Consider the following 10,299-nt stretch of genomic DNA (forward strand, 5'->3'; position numbering starts at 1 on the left):
AACTGTGGCAGAAAGAAGAAATAACTGAATAACTGACCCCAGTATGCATGTTTTATGCATTAGTTTGATTTTAGTGAAGGACATGAAATGGTTTAATCAAACTGGGGATTCTGTGAGGGATTTGAACCAGTTTCAAAAGACTTCAGTTTCAACAGTTTTCCTCTTAAAGGTACAGTGGAGGGATGTTCTTTTTTTTAGGTGGATCATCAAAATAACTGGTCTTCCTAATTGTCAGTTATTGTGGTGAGATTTGTACGTTTTACATAGTGGAAAAATTGCAAATCTTCTTCAGAAAATCAGCTTGTAAGAGTGATGCTAACAGCAACTTTAAAACAGAGCATGCACGAGCGTGCACGAGCGTGCGCTCTCACACACGTTTCATATACGTTCCCTCTAGGGAGCGGGTATGGGGTTGTTTATGTGCATTGTTGTTTTTTTTAATTCGCAAAAATCCTTCATTACACCTTTAAATTACTTCTATCAAAGGCTTTAATTAGGACCTAACTGAAAATTAGCTCCTCAGAAAGAAGGACATTCTGAGAGACAAACATTTACATCAGGAACCTGAACCAGTTCAGCTGCTGAATTCACAACAATAAACATTTTTTAAACTACATCAAAGGTGATGCTGTGAAACGTTTTATTTACCAGTTTGAGACAGGGAGCCAACCAGCAGCGCCAGGTAGACCAACCACAGTGTTTGCGGGAGTCCTTGGGGCCCCATTTTGGTCCGATGGATTCGCTCTATGACAGAATCCATCAGGAGGACAAGTCCTTTTATAATATTCCAGCCAAGGTGGAGCTGAGCTACTCAGCTGTTTGCTCAGGACATACGTTGCATCTACACCCTGTTTGACTCTGAGTAACATCTACTGCTTTTTTAGCCTTTGATAAACAACTGGGAACCTCTGGGAATGAGCAGATTCAACAAGGCAGTGATGGAAACCATAGTCCTGTCTTCTATAATCCTCCATAATCTGAATCAAATTAATTTGCAGAACATTAAATTTCTTCTTGTTGTTTTATTACGTGGTATTTGCTTTTAAAAAATTTTGGACAATCAATATGTTTAAAGCAGTGCAAAGCATTAGGCTCTGTGATCACATGCAGAAACGTCTGAGTTCCTGGTACAGAAATGAGACGAAGTTGATTTACTCCTCCCAGTATATGAACAACAGCATGAGGGAAACAATATCTGTGCTTCTGAAACACAGTTTTAGAGCTCCTGAAGTTTTCTAATACAATAATAAAGCCGATATTCACTAGATAAAAAGTTTAAGGTTAATTAGAAGACAGTTAGTGGTCAGCAGGAAAGTTTTATGGGATTATTTATGAATAGAATTAGTGTATTAATAATGAAATTGTTGACATTCCCTCAAGCATCATTATTCTATCCTCAGAATGTGAGGCAGCGCTTGAGGTAACTACAGTACCTGGACTGTTTGGACGGTTCTGACCCAGTTGACTTATCTGAATTATCAAAATTACAAGTTTCAACTCGTTTGTTAGATCAACTTCAAGCTATTTTTTAATGTAGTGTTCCCTCTAATCCACAGAATTATCAGAGCAAATTTAAATAATTTCCACTGCTGATGATATTCTGTGAACGTTTTTCATTTGACATTAAAAAAACTATCTAGAAATAAAACTTGGAAAAACTGCTTGATTACAAAAAGGTTTTTTTTGAGAAAACTAGCTTTTTTCCCCCCTTAGATCTGATTTCATGCCTGATACTAAAATATGAGAAAAATAGCAAAGTTGCTCTCAAAACTTTATTTGATTTGATATAAGATTGCATTATTTTCTTATTTCCATTTACAAAACGCGTTTTTTGCCTGCAGCAAAAATGGAACAGAAGTAACGCCATAATTTTCACTCTCTGAATATTATCTAAATTGGGCAATTTAATTCTTATTACTAATAATATTTGGGCAAAAGAAAAACTATGTATTAACACTATAATAATGTTACGATTTGTATTATTATCTGTTTATTTCCAGGATTAAGTGACAAAAGCGAAGATGGAATGAGCAGAAGCTGAAATGTACATCTCGATCTTCATCCGGTAGCATTTATTCACTTCTTTGGTTTAATCAGAACATGCTGACTCTTTTGCTGAGGTCACCATGGACAAAATGTGTTTTCATTATTAAAAACTTAATTTAACTGAGATCATTCCACCAAATAAGGCTTTATGCATTGGGATTGTTCGGTTAGGTAAAAAGAAACTGTGACCTTAGAGGACCCAGAGTGGGAGGACTGGAAGGATGTTGACTGAAAAAACAGATTATGCCAACATTATGTCTCCTTTGCTTACTTTTCCAGTTTCAAACTGATCAAACAGAGGTAGCTGACTGACATGTATTGCGTATTTTATGAGAATAAAGGTTTCCCACTCCAGCAGGTTGTAGTTACACATCTGCCTTATCCAAAAACCTCGGACTTCCTCTGTTGCTGTCAAGTGATTCTCATCTTAGTGGAAACCAACATCCACTTAGAATGATGTGATAAATAAGGCCGCTAATCTATGAACGTAATCAGATAAGAAAACAAGTTTGTTTCAGCGGTGCTCAGAATGCAGAGCTTGTATGTGTTCACATGTTTTCTGCATGTTCTCCAGCTCAGATGAACCAACAGAAGTCTCTCTCTAGGACCTTCATGATGTGGGATGTCAATGGAACAGGTATTCATTTGACTGAACTTTGCAGACCTGTAAGCACAGACCTGTAAAATATTTTTTTATATTAAGTGTAAACATTTCTTTGTCGCATATCTGACATATTATCCTGAGCTATCTCTATAGTTATGCTGCTATAGGCTTAGAATGCTGGAGGACATAGGGACCCCTATTTCATAATTATGCATTATTATGTCTCTATTCTCCCACTCTGCAGGTTCTGTTAGTTCAATCTCCAACTCTTTGCTCTCTCTCTGCTTTTTCTCACATAGCTTCATCTGGTCTGTTCCTGTTTGACTGTGACTCAATCCTGGAGAGAAATATCAGCTGTGCTGCTGCCATCAACACCTTTGTTTATATATGCTGGAGATCGGCCTGATTTTCAGTGTAGTCCTGTTTCTCTGACTGTAACTGGCTGAATGTACTCTCTTCATCCTCTGACATGAAAACTGGCTCAGAGCTCATCTGCCTGGCTGTGTGTTTCCTGGAAAGGGCTGCTTTTTATAGCTGCTTTTTCTATGTCTGGAGGTTTCTTCCTGTTTAAAGGGATTTTTTCCTCTCTACTGTTGTTACAAGCATGCTTAGTGTGAGGGACTGCATTTGAGTCAATGAGTCGATGCAATCAGCTGGTTTTCCTTAGATAGAAAACTTTGAATCAATTTGACTGGATGATCTGGTTGAACTGTAAAGTGCCTTAAGATGACATGTGTTGTGAACTGGCGCTATATGAATAAACTGAATTGAATTTTAATACCACTAAAACTACCAAACGTCATAATTTTTATCCCACTTGCTCCATCAGTATCAGTTATTCAAAGACGCAGTAAAATATTTCCGTGCAAATTAATATTTTAAACCTGGGGTCTTCAACATTTTCCAGACCAAGGACTCACACACTGATGGCGAGATGGGGACCCCCTAATTATACAGTATATATTGTATGAAATTGTGTTCTATCAAACTAGTCCTATAGTCACTCTATTACAGATGGAGTAATGTAACAACAGTAATTTCGCCCTGGAATTATTAGAGTATTTCTGATTCTGATTCCTGGTTGATGGGACAGGTGTTGTGAATGAAACGGTGCCCAGCTTGAAAGAGCTCCAGTGTGTCGCTGAATGTGCGCATTGATGACTGAAAGACATCTTCTGCCTCGATTTATCTGTTTACTACAGTGTGTTGAATTCATGTTAATGTAGATTTAAAGACATTTCAATTAGTGGGAAAAATTGTCAGGGGGAATATAAAAATAATTTCTAATCAACCAAAACATTTGTGACCCCCATGCTGTACCTCTGTGGACCCCCTAGGGGTCACAGAACCCCTATTGAAGACCTCCATTTTAAACATCAAAACAGTCTATATCCATGTTAGGAAAAGTACTAAACAGAGAGAAGCAGTGGTTTGATTTCACCAGAGATATAAGCATTTGAAAATCAAAATTGGTAAAATGACTCCCATTGTGTTTCAATTATTAAGGGTATTTACCGGGCCCAGCCCATCACTGTACGTTTTTCATGAAGCAATGCTAATCTAGTCTACATAACAAAACTCAGTGGAACCATTTCATCACTAAATGTGTTACTTTATCATCTTGAAACACATATCTGTGCTCACTGCATTGCAACATAGCTAATAGTTTGGCTGTGACTCCATCCTGGAGAGAAATATCAGCTGTGCTGCTGCCATCAACACCTTTGTTTATAGATGTTTGAGCTCGGCCTGTTTTTCAGTGTAGTCCTGTTTCTCTGACTGTGACTGGCTGGATTTGCTCTCTTCATCCTCTGACATGTTTCCTGGATGGTGCCGCCTTTTACAGCTGCTTTTTCTATGTCTGCTTCTGTCTCCTTGAACCCCAGTCGGCCTCAGCAGATGGCTGCTCACACTGAGCCTGGTTCTGCTGGAGGTTTCTTCATGTTAAAAGGGAGTTTTTCCTCTCCACTGTCGCTACAAGCATGCTTAGTGTGAGGGATTGCATTCAAGTCAATGAGTCGATGGGTTTCTAAGATAGAAAACTTTTAATCAATCTGACTGTATGATGTGGTGAACAGTTAAGTGCCTTAAGATGACATGTGTTGTGAATTGGCGCTATAGAAATAAACTGAAATGAATTCAATTAATATCAGGATTCTAGCGGGAACCAGATTTAGCAAGAGTTACAAAAGGACTAAGACAGGAAACAGCATAGAGTTCTATCATCGTTCATGACAGTTTTGTTTTTATAATAAGTAACGGGCCACTACCTACCAGATAAATGTAAGATTGTTTGACAGTCTGATATTTTAGCACTTGGAGTTCTTTTGACATGTTTCCTACAGATCTCACACTCCCCACAATGACTGATGAAAGAGATGACTTGAAATTCCTCCTCCTCTCTCCTCTCCTTCCTCCTGCTCTGCATCCTCAGCTCCTTGTTTTCATCTCAACTGGGACTTGTGGAAGTGGTTGATTTATTATTTCAGCTAAACCAGGCCCTGTCCTCGGTGCACTCTTCTAATTTCATGTTCAGCTTTGGTGAGGTGATAATATTTGTATTTTTGCTTAAAATTTTTTAGTTTTTTCCAGTGTTTGTTCCTGATGTTTCACAGTAAGAAGGTCTCCGGTTTGAATCTCAGGCTCGCATTTTTCTGCATAGTGCCTGTTCTCCATGTGCTTCTGATGGTCGTCTTCAGTTACTCCAGCTTAGTTAGGGTAGGAGTGTGTGCTCTCTTGAGTATAAATGTGTGTGTATTTGGATAGTTGTGTGTGTCTTTGTTGCTCTTTTATGGACTGGTGAACTGCTCCAGCACTAAGGCCTGGAGGTATAGATAACGGATGGATGGACAGATGGTAGCATCATGGTGCGAGTTCGATCACAACCTGTCATATCATTAAGCTCAGAGATGGATTATTGACCCCACAAAACCAGGCTTATTAGCTTTAACTCCCTAACATGACTTTAAAATGTAGTTTCCAATGTGATTAATGGTTTTATTTCACTTACACTACCTAAATAATATGTTTTGATGGAACAAAGAATAATAACAAAAAGGTAATATTATTTAAACCTTTGTTAAAGGCCTATATAATTCAAAGATTTTATTTTAGCAAAAAATGTTCAATTCATTTTTAACATTTGCAGGAGGATGAATCCTGACCCATGCTAATAATGTGGACAGATTATAGAGAGGGTTCTTGCTTCTCAGACCAAGACGATGATTGTGGGAGCCTTCATCAGTCATCTCCTTCATTCTAGGACAAAAAAAAAATCAGCGGGGTCTGAATAAAGAAAATCATCAACCAGTAGAGGTCCGGAGACATTTTTAATTATAATCTGTTACTTTAAATAGAATTTAACACTGAAATAAAATGAGGTGTTTATGCATCCATGTTATACATTGAATTTTTAAATAAAAAAATATTTAAAAAATTTTTTATTTTTCCATTTTTAAAATCAAAGGTGTTTTTTATTTCGAAGTAGAGAACAACAATCATTCAGTTCAGTATACATAGACAATTTCCTGATTCACATATTTTATAAAACACCTGAACTGACCGTTATTTCTTTTCTTTTTTCTGTCTTAATGTTCGCAGTGGGCTTTATGCTGCCCTGCAAGGCTTTAAACCTGGGTTTGAATGGAGACAAAGCCATTCTAGAGCTCATATCAAGGAGCTCATTTTAAGCCTGGATCCATATTTATTTTTGATTCTGTTCATGGTGGAGAATCCTGCTTCACAGCAGCAGGTTGAGCCAAACATCCTCTAAATGTTCAGGGTCATCTTTGAGCACCATTTCACTTTTCTGCCACCAGTTCACTGCAGTTCTTCCAGCAGTCCACACTTTCTCTGCTCTCTTTTTCTCATCATCTTCTCCTTCTTTCCCATCACCCGTCTTGCCACAGGTTTTCCTGCAGTGTCTAAAAGTAGCAGCAGCAGCAACCCAGACTGACAACAGCTCATTGGCTCATTTGGATCACGTGTGGCCTGGAGCCGGACGCTCTGGAGGGCTTTACCGTATTTACAGGAGAAGCGGCGCAAGTGAAATTAGATGCTGTTGTGGGACAACATGCAGTAATTTATAAATGTTTTAAATCAGGTGGGTACAGATCCGGACCGCGGTCCGCTGATCCGTGACCTCTGTACTTGACACATCTGCAATCAACAACAATTATTGAAGATTTCCAGAGGACTTCACCATTAAAATTCACCAGAGCTATAGTGAAACTGACAATGCCCACGTGCATGGCAGCTGGATTTTATAATAGATCGGACGGGTTCGTCGTTGGATTGCCAACTTAAAGAGGGAGGATTTGCCATCGAACTTCTGACCAGAGAAAAAACACGTAATATGTAGCCAACATTTGGAAGAAGAATATTTTGTAGATGGCTTTGATAATAGCGCATTGTGAAAAATACGAGATACAGCACTGGGACTTGATCAACAGCCGATACCTCACCGTGACGTCACAAACCGGTAGGTGGCAGTAGTGTTCTTTGACAAACATGGATGCCTCCAGTAAAGCACATTCAAATGAAAATTATTCTTAATTATAAACACTTATCATTTATTGAACAATATGTAATCATTTCATATTTAAAGCACTTTCAGAAGTTTGATTTCTGAATATGACCGGACTTTTCCTTTAACATTCATTTTGTATCAGGCATTTATTTTCTGAGTGGTGAAAAACAAAGTTTTCATAACAAATCAGCTTGGATTAAATGTGAATATTTAACATCCTTGTTCAACAGGAACCTCACGGATTCCTCTTCTCTCCACCCATTAGACGATGAAAGGCCTGACTTGGGGATGTTTGCAGTGTGGTACCGCCTTGCTTAAAGGCAGCATGTTCTGATCAGCTCCATACTGTGTTTGGCTTCTGAGCAGTGCTTCTTTGAGCCCTTTATCTCTAAAGTCCTGCGCAAATACCAAGGTTTAGGAGATCATCTGGGAGCAGGATGTGGCCGAAGCCACTATGTAAAGATTTAACAGTCCAACGTCAATGCTTGACTGATGGGATTCAGCTAAATGTCAAGTATTACCACAGGTGGAGCTGGGAGAGTCCAACACGTGTACCCACAGCTGTCATTTAGATAACATTCACTTCATTTTAAACAAACAGGGCAATGGCCCATTGGCAGTTTATTTTAAAAATTAAAGATGACCGACCGTAATTTACTTTTGGAAACAACCTTATTGTTCTACTGTTGATGATTTTCTGATGTTTTGAAGAAGAAACTCTGGTTCAGTAAGATCAAAACTCAATGTTTTGGCTTTTATGAGAAATTATATCACAATAAACACACAATCCCCAGGATAAGACACGGTGGTGGCTGCATAGTACTGCAGGGCAATGATGTTAGAAGCTCCAGAGAATAAGGCAGGGATGTTTGGGATGAACATCCAACCAGAGCCACAATCTGATTGTTGGAGCTGCGGTTCCTGAATTTTTCAATGTCATGACCCCCAAAACATCATTAGCTCCCCTCCACCCCCTTTGTATGTAAACTATTCTATAATGCCACATAATATGGAAAGAAAAAAATCAGCTTATAGAATTTTTTCTTAATTTTATGCACATTTAATGATTGTTTAATCTGTTTGCATATAAAAATAATACATAACACTTTCAATGTGTTACTATGTTAGGACTGAGTAACCTTTCAACAAACTTAATCGACTGAACTTTGCTCCATTATTTTTGAAAGCAAACATGTTGAAAGTTTGTTTTGTAAATGGAAATAAAAATCAATTCAATACAGAAATTAGACTAAAAACATCTTGATCAAAAACTGTTTTGAGAATAACTTTGCTGTTGTTTTTTTATCAAATGAACAAAAGAATCCTCTTTTAAATTAAAAACTATAACCTTTTATGTCTTCAATTTTTTCCCCAGTTTTTTTATATTTTATATTTTGAAAAAAAAAATTTTTTTTAATATTGCAGTCTTTTCCAATTTTGTTGTAAAGATCACATTCATAATGTATTTTTCCTAATTTAATGGTGAATTTTAAATTTTTGTATTACAGTATTGAGTATATTAATAAATGCTACATGTGATTATCTAATGGGACATTTAATGGGTCGTGCATTTATTTCATGTTTCATTGGTACATGTACATTTATTCAAAATTGAAAAGCCAGACTCACATGAATAGGTTGTTCAAAGGAAAAGTGTATTTCAGTATCCAGTCAGCTGAGGTGGTTTCCATGGCAACAGTCAAAGTTCAGTTTAAAATTTCCTGTTTTTCTTTTTTTTGTTCACCATAGCATTACATATTGACTTATATTTTATAACAGTGATTAAAACATTAGTTAATTTTGTATAATTGTTTTTTTTTTTAAGATTAATCAGATTGTTTTTTACGTTAGCCTTTTTATGAATAATTGGAAGTCTCCATTATTCTTTTTAAATGCTTTGTCTGAACTTGAGCAGTTTTAATAATAAAAGTGAATAGGCAGAGATTTCAGGCTCTAGTTCAGTGGTTCCCAACCCAAGTCCCCTTCATATTCTAGATGTGTTTCTGCTCCAGCACACCTGATTCAAAACGTTGCATGACCTATTAAAATTTAATTATAATTCAGTTTATTTCTATAACACCAATTCACAACACATGTCATCTAAAGGCACTTTACAGTTCACCAGATCATCCAGTCAGATTGATTCAAAGTTTTCTATCTAAGGAAAACCATCTGATTGCATCGACTCATTGACTCGAAGGCAATCCCTCACACTAAGCATGCTTGTAGTGACAGTGGAGAGGAAAAACTCCCTTTTAACAGGAAGAAACCTCCAGCAGAACCAGGCTCAGTGTGAGCGGCCATCTGCCGAGGCAGACTGGGGTTCAAGGAGAAAGAGCAGACATAGAAATAGAAGCATAGATACAAAAGGCAACTGTAAAAGGCGACCCCGTCCAGGAAACACACAGCCAGTCAGACGAGTGCTGCAAATGTCAGGTGGCAGCTTAGATTTGCAGGGCAATGGTTGCTAAGGAAGTAAAAATCTAGATGTGAAAAATCTGGTGGAGAATTAATTCAGAACATTTGCAGCTACTCTGTGCTTACAACTAAATGTGGTTCTGTAAATTATAGACCTTGGGCTGAAAGCAAATAGACAATCGTTAAAGGAATACAACATAATTCAGATTTAACAATGTTACTCTTTATTCTGATGTGTTGCAAAAAAATCTGTTGAATTTTTGGACACTAATGGGAAACAGTCTGTTTATACACTTTCCCATGACAGGGAGGGGGGCGGATATAATTTACTGCTTCTGCTGGTTCATAAAAAAATAACAGGATTCTATTCATCAATATCAATCATGGGTAGTACTACGAGTATGCTGGACAAGGAAGAATATCTCTCCTGGAACAGATACACACACATTGCTGTTCCAACATGGAGGAGTCACTGTCTCACTGTGTGGTGTGGAGGCTGCAGCGATGCAGACTGGAAGAAGGTGAGAAGAGTGATGAGAACAGCAGAGAGGATCATGGGGGCTCTTCTTCCCTCCATTAAAGACATTTCATCCCAGCGCTGTGTGTCCCAAGCCCGTAACATCATCAATGACCACTCCCACCCCCACCATGGAATGTTCTCCCTGCTGCCCTCTGGGAAGAGGCTTCACAGCATTCAATGCAG

Source organism: Cyprinodon tularosa, unplaced genomic scaffold (assembly GCF_016077235.1).
Source record: "Cyprinodon tularosa strain WSP-4 unplaced genomic scaffold, ASM1607723v1 ctg593, whole genome shotgun sequence".
In the NCBI taxonomy this organism is placed as follows: Eukaryota; Metazoa; Chordata; class Actinopteri; order Cyprinodontiformes; family Cyprinodontidae; genus Cyprinodon; species Cyprinodon tularosa.